The sequence below is a fragment of the Phascolarctos cinereus genome, unplaced genomic scaffold (assembly GCF_003287225.1).
Source record: "Phascolarctos cinereus isolate Bilbo 61053 unplaced genomic scaffold, phaCin_HiC Scaffold_9;HRSCAF=440, whole genome shotgun sequence".
NCBI lineage: Eukaryota > Metazoa > Chordata > Mammalia > Diprotodontia > Phascolarctidae > Phascolarctos > Phascolarctos cinereus.
The window spans coordinates 136,291,628-136,308,728 of record NW_027556402.1 but is presented as its reverse complement, the minus strand read 5'-3'; positions in this window follow the sequence as shown (position 1 = coordinate 136,308,728).

Here is a 17,101-nt window from a genome sequence, read left to right as displayed (position 1 = left end):
ACTAAAACTATAATAATAATAAGTATATTAAAGCTGCATTAATGCAAAAGCATTAAAGATGTAACTAGATAGAAAATAAATGGGAGAAATGGAAAAATATTGAAGATTTCTATGAATATATGTATATACATATATATATTACATAATATACACATATATTGATGGAGAAATTCTGTTTTAAAATATTGCAAAGATATTTGGAGTAGAACACATACATACAGAAGATGTCCATCCTGAATGCCACACAGTTTTGAGGGTGCTATGGCATTATTTCCTAAGACAGTTGAGAGATATCAAATGATTATAAAAACAAATGTAATTGATATTAAAAAAAACAATGAAATGTTCATAATGACTAACCCATATAAGTTTTATAACATGTAACATGGCCAATCAATATAACTTTCTCATCTTTACAACACTTGCATGAAAATGATCTGTCCAAGTGTTAAGGGCATCTTTTGTGCATAATATTCTATAGTGTACATCATCTGTAATCACACTATTTTCTAAAAGATACAAAAAAGTATTTTACTCAATTTGGTGTTTATTATTTGTAAAATTATCATTTAGATCAAAATATCAATCTTAATTGAAACAAAGCAAAGGTAGCAGGATAGAAGTAACAGCCCAGCTGGACTTTGCAAATATACCCTAACAAAATAATTTTTAAATAATGCATAAATCAAATTTTGGCGTACCAAAATCTCAGAAAAGAGCAAAGCGAGACATTTTCCAGCCCAAGACAAGTTAGGAAGTCAGAAGGAGAGGTTTGTGAAACTGGTGTGGAAGCTAGACTAGAGTACAGGTGGAAGGAGCACCAGTAGAGGTCTTTGAAGGTGGCTAGAAGAGGAGTTCTCATTCTATAATAGCAAGAGGGACCAGAAGAAGTTGGCAAGGAATTTCAGCTGACACTGGATTCAGAACCCTTTCATATGTATTAACCATATCCAGTTCCAGGTTGAAATTCTATGGTCAACAGGATCACTAGCACTTTCAACTTCAGAGGAGAAGAGGCAAAACTTTAGTCAAAGTTTCAAGACAGAGAGAAGCAATAGCACTTGTAGTTGCAGGAGAACAGAGGAGTAAGAGGCCTTCCTGGACAAAGAGCAGAATGCAGGCCCAGAGAGCAGCAAGTACACATCTCCCCTAATCACACCACCTTGGAATAGCTGAAAATTTCAAAACTCCCAGAACTAGCTCTGGAAACAGTACCCAAAATATCTGAAGCTTAGAAAGTGCACCACACCATTGTAGGAACAGAGCCAAACTTTTACATGAAGTTAAAAGTCCAGAAACAGACTGAAAAAAAATGAACAAAGAACAAAAAAGACATAGATCAAAACACAAACTCAGAAGAGAGCAAGGTGAATACAGCTGCAAGCAAAGTATCAAAGAAAAATGATAATTGGGCACAAACAAAAAGAATTTCTCCAAAAACTGAAAAAAGAGATTGGAGTGGCAAAAAAATGAGAAAAAATATGAGAAGTCAATTAATAGCTTGGCAAAAGAGGCACAAAATATTGAATAACATAACACCTTTAAATATATAATTTGCAAAATAGCAAAAGGTAAAAATATGAACTGATGAAAAGAGCACATTAAAAGGTGGTTTGGGGGGCACCTAGGTAGCACCGGCCCTGGAGTCAGGAGGACCTGAGTTCAAATCCAGGCTCAGACACATGACACTCACTAGCTCTCTGACCCTGGGCAAGTCATTTAACTCCAGTTGCCCTCTCAAAAAAAAAAGGTGATTTTGTGAAATGCAGAAATGTATGCAATCTTAGAGAAGAAAATAATTCCTTAAAATTTATAATTGGGCTAGTGGAAGCTAATGACTCCATGAGACATAAATAAAAAATAAAATGTCAAAAGAATAGAAAAGAAAGAAAATATGAAATGTCATTAGATAAGCAATTGACCTGGAAAATAGATCAAAGAGAGATGATGAATTATTGAAAAATGTAAAAGCTATGATCAAAATGGAACCTAGTTGTTATATTTCAAGAAATATCAAGGAAAACTGCCCTAATCTTAGAAACAGAAAGTAAAAACAAAAGAAATAGAAAGAATCTATTAATTATCACATGAAGAGTTTCCAAAGTAAAAGTTTTAAGGGATATGTTAGCCAAATTCCTGAGCCCCCCAAGTCAAGGAGAAAATATTCCAAGCAGCTAGAAAGAAATATTTCAAATATTATAGAGGCACAGTCAGGATAACACAAGATATAACATTTTCTATATTAAAAGATCAGAGGACTTGGATTGCAATAATCCAAAAGGCAAAGAGGCAAGGATTACGGCCAACAATATCTACCCAATAAAACTGAATATAATACTTAAGGTAAAATGGATATTTAATGAAACAGAAAACTTCAAGCATTCCTGGTGAAAAGATCAGAGCCAAATAGAAAATTTGACATTCAGACTGAAGATGCAAGAGAAGTATAAAAAGTATATATGAAAAAGCAATCTTAATGGACTGAAGAAGGTTAAACTATTTACATTCCTATTTAGGGAAATTAGAGGAAGTATACATAGACAGAGGTCATCAATATGAGTCCCATATGTTGAGATGAAAACAAAAAAAAATTAAAGAGTGAGAAAGAGATGTGCACAGAGAAAAAGGGGAAAGGAGAAGAAAGAGGAAAGCTATCTCACATAAAAAAGTATTCAAGAAAAATTTTTGCAATGGAGAGTAAATGTGAGAGTGATAGCAGGAAACCCTTGAAGTTCATTCTGGTCAGAATTGGTTCAAATAGGGAAGAATCTATATACACAAACAGTTCAGTATAGATAGCTAACTTACCCAGTAGTGAAATAGGAGGGGAAAGAGTTAAGAAATATAGTGGGGGTTCTCTGGAGGAGGACGTGAGGCTGGTGACCTTGCACAGCCCTTCTTCACTCAAATCAAAGTCAATTGCAAGTCCTGTCATCATTTCCCTTATGTCATGGTCCTCTTCAAGAACAAAGGACATCTTTAACCCAGCAATACCACTTCTAGGTCTCTATTCCAAAGAGATCATACAAATGGGGAAAGGGCCCACAAGTACAAAAAATATTTATAGCAGCTTTGTTTGTGGTAACTAGATATTGGAAATTGAGGGAGTATCCAACACTTGGGGAATGGCTGGACAAGTTGTGGTATATGAATGTGATGGAATACTATTGTGTTATAAGAAATGATGAACAAGCAAACTTCAAAAAAAACTTGGAAAGACTTACATGAACTGATGCAGAGTGAAATGAGCAGAACCAGCAGAACATTGTACACAATAACAGTCATGAGATGACTGACTTTGATAGGCTTGGCACTTTCCAGCAATGCAAAAATCTAAGTCTCATGATGGAAATTGTTATTTACACCCAGAAAAAGAAATATGGAGTCTGAACGCAGGTGGAAACATACTATTTCCTCATCTTTCCCTTTGTTGTTTTGTTTTATTGCTTTATTCTCATAGTTCCTCCCATTAGCTCTAATTGTTCTCTACATCATGACTAATAGGAAAATACGCTTAACATGAATTGTACATGTAGAGCCAAAATAAAAATATTAACCTTATCTTAGAAAAGAAAAAAGCTACTGAACAACTCATGATTGAGCTCCTTTCAAAAAACATTTCCCTGTTAAATATATGGATCAGGGAAAGATTTACGAACTAAAAGAAATAGAGAGGATCACAGGAAATTAAATGTATTATTTTGATTACATTAAATTAAAAAGGTTATGTGTAAACAAAACAAATACTACCAAAATTAGAAGGAAAGTAGGAAAACAAAATTACAGTAAATGTATCTTATAAAGGCTTAACTTTTCAAATATGTAGGGACCTAAGCCAAATATATAAAAATAAGAACTGTTCCTCAACTGACAAATGGCCAAAGGATATAAATAGTGAATTTTCAAGAGAATAAATAAAATGTATCTATAGCCATTTAAAAAAAGTTCCAAATCGCTATTAATTCAAACACTAACTTACACCTATTAGACTGGCTAAAATGACAGAAAAGGAAAAGGACAGAGAATGGAGGGGTTGTAGAAAAATGTGAAATTAATGGATGTAGTTGGACTTGTGAGCTGTTCAAACTATTATGTAGAACAATTTGAAACAGTTCTCCAAAGGCTATAAAATTGTACAAAATCTTTGACTCAGAAATAGCATTCCTAAATTTGTATCTCAAAGAAAAGAGGAAAATAACCTTCATGTAGAAAAATATTTATAGAAGCTTTTCATTTTTTGGAGCTACAGATTTGGAAATTGAGGGAATACCCACCAGTTAGGGAATGACTGAATAAGTTGTGGTATATAATTTTGATGGAATACTATTGTGCCAAAAGAAAAAAATGAAAGGGAGTTGTTTTCGAAAAAACCTGGAAAGATTCACATCAATTGATAGAAATGCACTGGGCATAACTAGATCCGTGTATGCAGGAATGGCAAGAGTATAAAGGTGATCCACTTAGCTATTCTGGTTAATACAATCATCTAAGACAATCCCATGGAACTCATAATGGAAAAAATGTTGTCCATACCCAGAAAGAAAAGTAATAAGTCTGAATGCAGATTGAATCACAATTCTTTTCACTTCATTTATTTTTCTTGCTTTTCTTTTGTGCAACATGGCTAATACTGATATATTCTTTGCCTGATTTCATATGTATAATTACTTGCCTTCTCAATGTATCGGAAAGGTACAGGAAGGAGGGAAATAATTTTAAACTTAAAATTAAAAGAACTGAATGTCAAAAATAAATAATTTTAAAGAAAGATATCAAGTGATTCTTCAAGAATTCAACATTACACATACCCTTCTTTTGCGACACAATTATTAATGTATCAAGTAAAGCCTAAAACAGGGAGAAATGTAATGAAAAAGTACCATTTCCATTGAGTAGAGGAAGGAATTAAGTGAAGCAGAATTTCCTTTTCATGGTGAATTCTTCCAGATATTCTTATACTGATAGCATAATAAAAAAGAACCTTTACATTTCAGAAATTAAATAGAAAAATTTTCATAATCATTGAGTCCAAAAAATTTTTAGCAATTAATTTGTTTTTAATTACATGATTTCTATTACATATTTTTTAAAAAGTGACAAGTTGTACATAATAGATTTGCAGTTTTATATGCAATTATCTTTATTTTTTTATTATATTATGTTATGGAAATGCTTATTTTATTCCATAAATCATAAAAGTCAATAAACAAATAAAATGAGTGAATTTTAATATCAATTATAATAACATATTTGATAAGCAAATCAACTTATACCAGTATTTTAGACAGGTCATATGTATGGATCATTTATAGGGCTCCACACTGAATGGGAGAATAGTGCAATAAATTTGCTTTGGGAACTTGTGTAGTATTTCAATGATCTTTTCCATGCAACAAAAGCCAATCTTTTTAACATTGATAGTTTTCCAGTGATACATAAGATGGTAATCCTAGGAACTCCATTGGCTCTAGCAAATTAAATTTGCAGGTCATCAAAAGGGAGACAATACTGGTTATATTGATTTGGGAATAATTAATGGGATACGGTCCTTCACCAGTAAAGAATGATGCTACAGAATCAATGTAAAAGATGTGATCAGAAAAATATGTAACCTGAGAAGAAGGTCACCCATTCATGTCCAGAGTTATGAAAATTGATGGACAGTCTACAGGCTACATTGATGTATATGTAATTTCAAGATATCTAGAAAAATCCTACTTCTACCCTAGCTCATTTATCGTATCATGAATTATTTACCACAGGTTATAGATAGAAGACATACAGGGTACAAAGGCATAAATGGATTGAGATCTGCAATAGTGACAACTGATATGCTACAAAAATTTGGGCATTATAAGGCCATTCATATTATTTCATTTAATCCTCACAATAACTCTGTGAGGTAGATTAAAAAGTCATAATGTTCAAAGGAAAACTTTCATAGTGCAGAGTACAGATTCACAAAAATAGAATTATGTGCAAGTTATTCCTTATTCTGGATACTATGCATTTTTTGTTGATACAGCTTAAGATGAAAATTTTTTAGAGGAAGGAGAGGCCATATTTCATTGTTGATTAAACTCCCAGGTTTTTATTTTTTTTCATATGCACTATTTTTGACCCATGTTTTCTGTGTCTTGAATTTTAAAGTTTGGGTTTTTTTAAAGAATCAATTGTAAGATTTTTTATTACCTATTTTAAATTTCATTTCATTAGCATCTAAGCTCCTTAGTTTATATCTGTTAAGATCATTTTTTAAATTGTAGTTATCCAAAATGTTTATTATCCTGCACAGCCTTACTTTACCCATAACCTTTGTAAGTATGCCATTTGTATGATTGTTCCCATCATAATTAAAAACACAGGTGAGGAAATGATAGAATTTTGGGTACTTTATTTTAAAAGCCCTAAAATATACATAAAATTCAAAATTGGATAGCATTTCAAAATTTACAAATTACTTTCTTCACAATTTAATCATATGAGGAACATAGGGTAATTGTTACATTCATTTCACAGATAAGGAAATTGAGCAGTTCAGAAGTTAAGTCATCCTCTTGTGGTCAGTAAATGGCAGAGGCAACATCTAAACAAAGATTTCCTGATCCTAAGTTCAGGACTGCAAACACAAAATCACAGGATTTAAACTTTGGGCTGTTAATTGAATCAGTTCCAAATCATCATTCTTCCTGTCATCTACATCTCATTTTTTTCTCTTGTCCATGGTCTTATTATGAAATAATTTGGCAAATACCATGCTGAAATGAAGGTATTCTGTATGAATGGTATCATATTCTTGTAACATTCTTTTCTATTTTAAAAGTAAATTGTTGTTCTTCATAGTTTCCTAAGTCTTTTAAAATTAATTGTTTCATTTCATTCTCTGTACATAAGAAAGTAAGGAACAGAGAGATTAAATAATTTTCTCAAGAGTATAGAATTTATGAGAGGTTGAGTTGAACCTAAAAACAAGGTCTTTTATTACTCTAACGTTATGAGGATTGACCTATGGCTTGGCCCAATCTAACAGAACTAATTACCAGTATAACCAATGATAACTTGTCTATGTACTAGGAAGTTCTTATATACCCATTAACAGTTTCATTTTGTTAATAAAAACAAGGCTCTCCTCATCATTATCAGTTTAACAAACTTGATCTGATACCTTTATACAAGTTTATCTAGATTTCCTAGTCACAATGCCCTTGTGGTATTTACAATAATGGGCGTCATAGTCCACATGACCCACCAATTAACTGTCCCTAAGGTTTCTGGCCCACTTGGTTCCTGTGAATCTTGTCAGTAATGACAGTCAGATATAAACACGGAGACTCAGAGATCTATATGCTAGATTGAGTTGAAGTGGGCTATGCAACCCACTTGACATGCATATCTATTCCCTCTTCTTGCCCTGAAAGTTCTAGTGTGAGGGGAACTGTGCACTAGTCTACTGAGTTCTTGTGATCCTTCAGAGTTTCTGTTCTTTCTCAGTACCTCACACAGGAGTACCTCATAGATGCCCTTTCCATTACTCCATGCTGCCTCAATCTATATTTGTTTACTGTAAAGTCAAATTGAAATCTCATAGTTATAGTCTCAGAGCCAAACCATATCCCATATAATAACATGCATATGATATTCAAGGCACATTCCTCATGTAATTACTGAAATCCTTGACCATGGACAAAATACAGGAAATTGCATGACAGATTAAACAATCAATCAATGTGAATTTTAAGCATCGTCTACAGGAATGTACGAGGTGCTAAAGAGACAAGTGGCAGCCAGGTGGCACAGTGGATAAAGTGGTGGTCCTGAAGCCAGGAAAACTCATCTTCCTGAGTTCAAATCTGGCCTCAGACACTAGCTGTACTACCCTTTGCAAGTCACTTAATGCTGTTTGCCTCAGTTTCCCCATTTGTAAAATGAGCTGGAGAAGGAAATGGCAAACCACTCCAAACACCAAATGGGTTCAAGAAGAGTCAGACATGACTGAAAAAACAACTGAGCAATACAAGTACAAAGAATATAACAATTCCTATTGACAAAAATCTTATATCTAATGGGAGAAACAAGTACCCTTTAAATAAATATATTGACCATAAATATGAACTTAGTAAATAAATGCATATTTATACAATATACATGTTCATGTAAGTTAATGTTCATTTAATGTCTTATACGTGGGCAGCCACTACCCTCTCCATTCCCTGCATGGCATGGCTAGATACCCTTGGGCTTCGCTGCTCCCTGGACTGTGCCAGGACATGATCCTCTTCTGCTTGGAATAAGAATTCCAGTGCCCTGGCTTCCCTCTCACTTCCCTCCATATAGGTGACCTGCACCTCCACGTGCCATGTACCTCCAAGGCCATGCTACATATAGGTTCTCAGTCATGGGGTCCATCATGACCATAAACATCTGCCACAATGTGGCCACATGCCACGCCCTGGGTTATGTCTACATTAACTCCCATCAACCTGTGGTTGAATTTTGAGGTGATTAAAGACAGGCCCTCAGTTTCATGTGGTCCTAACAGGATCCAGGGCTCCAGAAATCAGGAATTTGCAACATATTTATCAAGAACTTGGATGGGGAAAATAGTTCCCAATAATTGTTTTTTTTTTTTTTCCTTTGTGATTCTCAGCATTTAGCTCCAGGTTTGGCACTTCAAACATGTTTTGCAAATGTTGACTGACTGAAAAAAAAAAAAAGCTGATGCATGCGCAGTAATAGGTATGGTATTTACCTAGCTACTTATTTACATTAATATCATATATATATATATATATATATATATATATATATATATATATATATATATATATACACACACACACACATACTGATTAAAGATTTCTTTATTTACTTCATAATCATACATATGTGTATATACATACATGCATATATATACATATATATGTGTATATATATATGTATATGTACTTGGTTTCTCTCCTGTTAGAATGGAAACTCCTTTTTAGTAGGTATTGTTTCCTTCTGTATAAATAATTTTAGTGTGTGCATGTGCATATGTATATGTATACATATATACATATATCATACACATATACACACATATACATACAGTTTTCATTAGATTAAGTTATGTTACATTTTATGTTACATTACATTGTTTTGTGTTGTGATGTGTTGATATATGATATCCAATTATATAACATTATATATTCATATATTATAATTTCTTTATGTTAGGTTGTTATATTATGTGACATTGTGTTATATCCTATTGCTTTGCATTTTATCATATTAGATCATTTCAGATCATATCACATATTGTATCTTATCATATCACATCATATCATTAGTTAAATATTACTTTTACAGGAAGAGCAAGGCACTATAAGGTGAAGGGAATAGAAAAGGCTTCATGAGGAAAATGGTTCCTGGCTTTCATTGTAAGTTCTATTAGTACAAATACGAAGTGAGAACATTCCAGAAATGTGGGATAGCCAGTACAAGAACCCAGAGAAGGGAGATAGGGTGCCACATTTGAATAACAATTTGTTCGGCTGACCATCAGAATTATTATAGATTTTTATGTCTGCACTTGGGCTAGCAATAGTAGTGGGTGGGCTATCAGTATAGTAAATCTGTACTCCAGGAATTTCTATAGCATTAATGAGTAGGAAAGAGGTTACCTCTGTGTTCATTTCTCCCACATTTTAAGAGTACACAAAATTTCCTTTACATTTGTATTTGCATGCATTACACATCTTATGCATTACAAAATCTGGGAGGAAGAGCAATATCCAATGAGACTGAAAAAAAATAGATTGGGTACAGGTTATGTAGGCTTTTGAAAAAGTTAAACATGGTGGTTATATGTTATCCCCAAAACATTAGGAAATCTTTTTTCATATAGTAGTCAGTCTCTCTTGGAGGGGGAAGGGCAAGATTCCAGAATTATCTATTCATGTTCATCCTGTGTGTGGCTGAGAGCTAGTGAAAGAGTAGATCATGGGATTTAAAGAGCTGAAGGAATTTGCAGGTTATAGAGTTTAGGAAAGTATATATGTGAATATAAAATTTCCTTAACATAAGAGCAGAATGACTTGATGTTAAGTATACTACAACTACCACAATTTAAATTATGTGGGAATGTTTCATTTAGTGTACTTGAATAAAGTGAAACTTCCTGAATGAGAGAAAAACAGAGTTTTGAAGTGACATTGGGGATCCAAGAACAGATGGGTAGACCTCATGTCTTGGTTCTGATATTACCTACCTCTAAATGACAGGAAAGCTATTATATATATATATATATATATATATACTCTACTGATTATCAGAGCTACATTTCTGCAGACATACCTCTTTGTTCCCATAAGCCTTGACAAATTCAGCTTTTTTGGTGTCCTATCACTCCTGAAGTGTCCAAATCAAGAGTGTCACTGTGAGAATAAACACACACTTACCACCTCTACCTTTGCAGTCTTCTTAATCTTAGACTTCACCCACTCAGCTAGCTATTCTTCATTCCAGTGACACTGGCCTCCTTGCTGTTCCTTGAATAAATAACACATTTTTTGGCTGCAGATATTTTCAATAGCTGACCTTCACTCCTGAAATGCTTTCACTCCTCATCTCTCCCTCTGGCTTCCTTGGCTTCTTTCAAGTCTTAGTTAAAATCTCACCATCTACAGGAAGTTTTACCAATCTCTCTTAATTTTATTACTTTCCCTCTGTTGATTATTTCTTATTTATTTTGTATATAGCTTATCTCTACATAGTTTTTTGCATGTTGCCTTCCCCATTAGATTTTGAGCTCCTAGAGAGCAAGAATTGGTTATTTCTTTCTCTGTATCCTCAGTGCTTAGCATAGTGTTTGGTACATAATAGAGGAGGCAGAAATTAAGTACTTGCACAGGTTTACACAGCTAATAAGCAATGGAGGTGATTTAAACTAAGGTTTTCCTGACTTCCAAGTCCAGCAATCCTCACTTAGCACCACTTAGCTGCCTAAAGTTGATTGCAACATACTTCATATTTTCCAAGTACTTGTTTATTTCTTTCATATCTCCTCATAGAGTATTAAATGATTGCTTTCTATTTCCCCCAACAGTAACTGCCTTCTTTCAAGATTTATCATGTACCTATTTTTTATCCATTCTTATCACCAATACGTATATGTTTGTTCTTCTGCAGCTAGATTACAAATAGAATAAAAGCTGTTTCACTGTTATCTTTGTATTCTCAGCTTCTACTATAGTGCCTAATACACAGCAGATCTTTAATAAGCCTGTGTGGATGTACTGATTGTTAATTCTAAGACATAGAAACTGATGCTTTGGAACCCATCAGATGAACCAAAATCTGCAAATGCTTAGGTATGCATACTGAGTCAATATCCATTTAAAATAATGAAAATGTAATCAAAAGTGGAAAAAAAAATCTCATCCATCTTATGGTCTGCTCTAGCCCATAAGTTCCAATACAAAGTTATATAAACAAGAGAAAAATAGTGACATTTTGTTGATGTGGTACAAGTATACTGGTTTACATGACAAAATAGAAACTTTAATGGATTTTGTTACAATCAAAATTAAAAAGTGAATTTAGTATAGCTATTTTAAACAGTACTTAATTGACTATTTTTTCATTTGGTTTTAATGTAAAGGACACAGGACATTTTCCCCAATACAAAGAGAGAAAGCCAACTATGGCAAAACCTAGAAGGACATTCTCAAATTGTTTAAACCAGATACTATGGGAAGTGAGGCAAGCATTTTTCTCCACAAACACACACTAGCACTTGAACAACAATTTGACTGGGCAACTATCAAATATGGTGTTTCACCAAATGGACCAGTAGTAATTCTCAGCAGGTAAATTTTTAGAGGGAAAAGCCAGGTTTCCTGTTTCAGGTACCTCATAGACATATACTATTTTATATATTAACTAGCCCTTGTGAGGTAGGTACCCAATGAAGGATATTCTTAGTAATTTTACTGATGGGATACAGAGGCACGGAAGAATTCAATAAGTCAGCAGAAGTCTAAAAATTGTGCTATATGTATAACTTTCTGAAACAGGCATACTGAACACTCCAAAATCTCTCAGCTATGTATTTTTCCATTAATCCATTCTCTGTTTTCATATTCCATGATCTATTTTGTCTCTTTAATTTTAGAAAAGGAAAAATTAAACATTATGGTAAATATTATATGATTTTATATTGCTGGAAACAAGCTGCACGTCTTTCAGTTTTAAATCGAATTTAAAATAAATAAAGTTCTCTTTTTAATTAACTTATGCTTGAGAAAAAAATATTAAGACATATCAATAAACATGTGTATATTAACTTGCTAGAAAGGCACATGTGTAATGTTCATTAAAAAAAGAAGACCTATCTAGTTTTAAACTGTTACTGCTAATAGCAGGGGACCATCACTTGACAGAAATGTAATACTGTAATTTTTCATCATGTTTAAAATTCATGAAGCCCTATGCAGACAGACAAATGCGTATTAATTTCTAAATTGCCTTATTGCCTTTAATAGCAATAATCCAGGCTTTGCTATCTTCAATAAACCTACAATTAAAGTGAATTTCTGTTGACTGTTCAATTGTAAAGAAACTATTTTGAATAGTTTCCAGTTTAAAAAATAATTACAATAGAGCATTAAGAGAAGTGAGCATTCATTTAAAAAGTTTTTTTCTATTGAATGATGTTTGTCTCCCAGAGAGTTTCACATGCAATAGTGCCAAAGAGATCAACCCTGAAAATATTTCCAGAGTAGGAACTTTGTGCAGCACATCAGAGTTGAAATGGCCCTAATAAGGTTGTTTTTGGATGTTCCCTACTGTCTTGCTAGACTCTTGCAAGCCCTGGCCCATGAGGCCAACTTGACCTTGTGCCTTTTGCTGGCACTTCATATTTCTTTCCAGTTAGAGTGTGCCCCCATACCTGCTAAAGCAGCACCTCCTAGTTCACTTGCCTAGTTCACTTAACTGACTACTAGATTTGTGTTACCTGACTATTATTGGTTGGGCACCCCTTGTTAGACGAAAGATTTCAATCTTGGAGGAAAATGTGGATTGACCTATGCCTATTGTTCCTAGGTTTTGGAATTTATTATCTTTACATGGTAGTCCACCATTTGTAGTATGAGATCTCAGAATCCTTCAACATCACCTCCCAGGACTGCCACCAGATTTGTGAAGAAATAGATTCTATTTCTGCAGCATTTCTTCAGAACTGGCAGGTCCTTGATGCCACCATAACCACGCAGGGGTTGCTTGTGTCTATATCAGTGAGAAATATTGCTTCCATATCAACTGATCTAGCACCATTCATGATGATACCTGTCTACTTCAGGAGGTCAAATTCTTTGATTTCTTGGGGCAATGGTATGGTGACATCTTTAGTTGGTTCCCTAGAAGAAGAGGTTCTCTCCTTTGTTCTATTCTTTTCAGCCTCCTCACTATCCTCATTGTTATATGCTCTGTCTATGCATATATCAAGTGCCTCCTTCTACTTGCCTTGCAATGTTAATAAAATCATGTTCAGGCAAATTTTGCCCCATTGGTCTTTGGATGGTCTTCTTTGGACTACCTTGAGTGAAAGAAGGGAATGTCAAAACAGAATGAGTAATTAGTTTACTAATCACCTTGAATTGCTTGAACTCTCTTATCCAGTAGAGTCTGAAATAACCTGGGAATTAAAATTAGTCAACCAGGAGGCAGAATGAGTGTTGCTCAAATTTGGCATATCAGTGATCCTTTGTAGGATCCACTGAGTGAACCTGGAACCTCTCTGCTGTGCCAGAAATCACATGGGTGGCTCTAAATGGCTCATACCAGCCCCAAATGGACAGAGCTTGTGCAAATATCCTGGTTCCAAGTACTCTGTTTTCCTCCTATTCTCCTGCCTCCCTTTGTTGTAAAACCATATAAACCACTTCCTAAATACCTAAAATTTAAGTTCCTAAATATTTAGAGCAGCAGACTAGGTTCTACTCTTCTCCACATGCATATGTTGTACTCACCAATAAACAATTCTGGGTTTTTCACTTGAACTGTGCTTCCATTCTCTATAGTCAGGTGGACTATTTACCCCAATTAATCAAATTGCCAATTAATCAGTATTAATATTGAATCACACAAAATCTTTAACTACATCATAAAATTAAGCATACTAAAAAGATAAAAATGAGGTAACTAGTCCAAATACAGTAAATTTCAGTAAATTCCAACTATCCTGTTGTAATAAAAATCAATATTTTAACTTTATTTTTTTAAAATTTATACCAGAGCTCTTTATTTTGTTTTGCCTTTTGGAATCATGGTAAAATAATATATATAACAGGGGAGAAACATAACTTGGTTCATAAATTAAAAATTAAAATTAACCAGTTTATTTTGGAATGCATAAGAGTTGCACAGGATCTTTTAGCAAAAACTTAAAAAATGTAGAGAGAAAAAAAGGAATTACATAATAATTGCCAATAGAGCAAAATGTATAAACCTTGAAAATTATTTTATAGTAAGATACACAAAATAATGTATTGATAAAATGTCAAGATTAGTTTTGTTGTTGTTATTGTTGTTGTTTTAATTTAAAGAGATTATTGGGAGTTTTTAGCCTCACAACTTAATTTTAGTGCATCTTTCTTTTTTAGAATCCTTTATTTGTGAAAGGCAAGCTATATGATGGTGAATGAGTTAGCACACTGAAAGAAGAACTTAACTGAGCTTTATTAGACAAAAGAAGGCAAAAGTATAGTTCCAGGGTAATGGGTCAATGAGATCTCTGTGGTTCTAAAATGCAGGAGAAAAGTCAGTCATGAGAACTATTATAAGAGGCTTTTCTGCTTCACTGTTGCCAACAGCATGCTGGTTCCACTTTTCCTCCAAGTCAGTAACAAACTGTCCACACTGAAGTACTTTCCTCTGTTTACATTGAGTCTTCTGATAGTTGTCATGTCTTTGGCCCACTGCTTTTGTTGAATGTGAATGTTCAGATATGGCCTCACCCACTTCCCAGCTCTAGGACTCCAGACAAGTCACTCGGCCTCTGTCTGCCTCAGTTTTCTCAACTGTAAGATAGAAATAATAACATTACCTTCCTCCCAGGTTTGTGAAAAGTAAATGAATTCATATGTATAAAGCGCTTGCACAACTCTTGGCACATAGTGTGTGCTTAGTAAACACTTTTTTTTCCTTCCCCTTTTGGAAAGCAGGAAATATTCCATTTTGCATTTACTTTCCCCTAACATAATTTCTTGAGAAATATTGATTGATTGATGCTTCTAAGACATAAGAATCTTTTGCAATATCTTTCTCAGACTTGCCATTCTACAGTACTGATTCGTACCATCATTTTCCAGTTTCTCCTTCAAATGGAAAATTGACCTTCCTTTTTACATTAGCTTACTCATCAACATAAAAGGAAGAGGATTGGACTACATGATCTCTAACATACTTATTCGTCCTAAATTCTTTGAACTTAATAAACAATTTAATGACAGTGGAAATCACACCAGACCAGGAATCAGAAGCTTTCAGGAATCTAAAGCTCTAAACTGAGCTTCATCACTAACTTGACCTCTCACTCTGAACAAAAATCCCTTGCCTTTTCTGGTGCCAGTTCTTTATCCATAAAATGAAGATAGAAACCATTTGGCAAGCCACCTAGTGCTTCTGAGAGCATCAAACACAATAAAGTATTTATGAAAGTGGTTAGAAACCAGAAAATCACTATATTAGTGTAAAGCAATATTATATGTTTGCAAAAGTACTTTGAATATTGTGACAGAAGGAATAGTTCTGAATCCCAAATCTGTTAAGCAATTGTTATTAAGGTACAAACTATAGACCTTAATTTAAAGGGGCTAGATACAGGATAAGGAAATTACATTGATGAATACTCTTGTATCCCCTAGCTCTCCAGGAGAAGTAATTTACCTCAAATGAAGCATTTGCTTTCAAATGGTGATGCATTTTGTTCACTTTATTATGGAATGTTTCAAAATAATAGAAAAATATTGATATCTAAAAATAAATAAAATTTAGGTTCATAACAGGAACAGTAGGAAAGAAGAGAGTGAAAGGGAAAGTTCCATTAAAGTGGGGCATATGTTAAACATATAAAAATGACTCATAGGCATTAAAAACTGATACCTTACATCTTCTCCACAGGACAATGTAATTAAAGACTAGTGTGATATTATACTATAATTTTACATGATATTCATGTATTAAATTTGTCATTTGAGAAAACTAAAACAGAAGCAAAACAAATTTACCTCCTCATTCCCTTTTTCCTTATTTGAAACTCTTGGATTTTTTTTTTTAATTATAGAACCTAAAGCAGGTATTATGTATCCACTTCTAAAAATGTAAACCTATCTTGACTACCTTAACAATTACAAATGTTTTGTAAACGTGTGCACTTCAAAGATAAGAAAACGGGATCACCTGATTAATCAGACAGATATGTTTGCCTTTGCCTTATGATACCCTTTGACAAAATTAATCAATAAAAGTGGACCTATTTTAATGCCTCCTTTTAATCTCAATGTTTTCCTTGTGTATTTGTCCTTCCTGTCAATTAAAGAAGCTGTCAGAATAACCTGACACTTTGCCTTTTGCTCTGGACTGGACAGATTTATTCTTTTGAAAGCTGTGTCCTTGGTAACACCAAGAATAAGGAATATAAATCACTTCTCCTTTCTAAAGCATCAATGCCTTATTCTTAGGTACCCAGTTACTTCTCTCTTTCTGATAACATTCTTTATCTATATTTTTAACACGCTATATTATCCTAGCTTTGGGAGCAAATCATTTATCAAGTCTGAGGATGTATGGTTGTGCAGCATGGTTACTTAAGGCTTACCTGATAACAAGAGTGCAGTAACAATGAGAAAAAACCTGCAGTGGCAGATATCATGTGATGCACTTCAAGATATAGAATCTTCCAAAGAAAGAGCAGAAGAGAGTGAAATAGGAGACAGTGGAAAGGAACACTGGAAAAGGTTTTCATGTTTGGGAAATCAAAGCAGATATTCTTAAAGATAACAAATACTGCTGAGCTAACTTAACTGATACTTATGCGCAGTTTAGTGCTATCTTGATT